This window comes from Anopheles cruzii, chromosome X (genome assembly GCF_943734635.1).
Source record: "Anopheles cruzii chromosome X, idAnoCruzAS_RS32_06, whole genome shotgun sequence".
Lineage (NCBI taxonomy): Eukaryota > Metazoa > Arthropoda > Insecta > Diptera > Culicidae > Anopheles > Anopheles cruzii.
Window position 1 is genome coordinate 4,132,602 of NC_069143.1, and position 785 is coordinate 4,133,386.

The window sequence follows — 785 nt, forward strand, 5'->3', positions numbered from 1 at the left end:
CATCGGCGCAGCAGACCCCGGGGGCCAATGATCCGAACGACGGCGCCCCGCACCATCTGTTGGCGCTTTGGCTCTGTATCCCCCTGGCGAAAAGCCTAATGTGCTGCGAACGCACACTCGGCGATGCTGGCGACAGCTGGGCCGGGGCCGTGCGATTGAGGGTGTTCGAAGGGTTCAAAGGGCAGCGAGGTGTCGCTTATCGCGGTCCCTGGCCAAATCGGTCACCAATCCCCGGCGCGCGCTGGCAATGAACTGGCACACACGGTTAAACTTTCATCGAACAGCTAGCAGCGGACGAAACCACAGGCGGGTGGCTCTTACAGCAGCAACGGTCGTTCCTTTCTAAATTTAGACACGCATCAAGGTGCTACTGTGGCCACGAAGTATCGGGAACTGTCGTCGTCGTTTTGTGTAACTCAAACATTCTTCGTTCTTCGTTCGAAATCCTATGTCACCGAATGTCATCCGAATGCGTCCTGCGTGTACATTTGTTCCAAATCGGTCCGGAAATCGGCTTTGTTGCTAAAACACAACGCACGTCAGGCACAGGTTTCGTTTCGGCTTCCTCTGCTAGGGTGTTCATTAAGTTTTGACGTTCGATACCATAGGGCGCTGCTACGGACCTATTTTTTTGTCATGTTTTTTTTACAAGCCATTTACTATCGACATGTCACAGTATTTTTTACAACGGAAAAATCAAGCATCGTCCAGTGATTTAATTTTTATTTTTGAAAGGTTTAAAAGCAAAGACAAATTTTGAACGAATGTTGAACGTGTATAAGGAC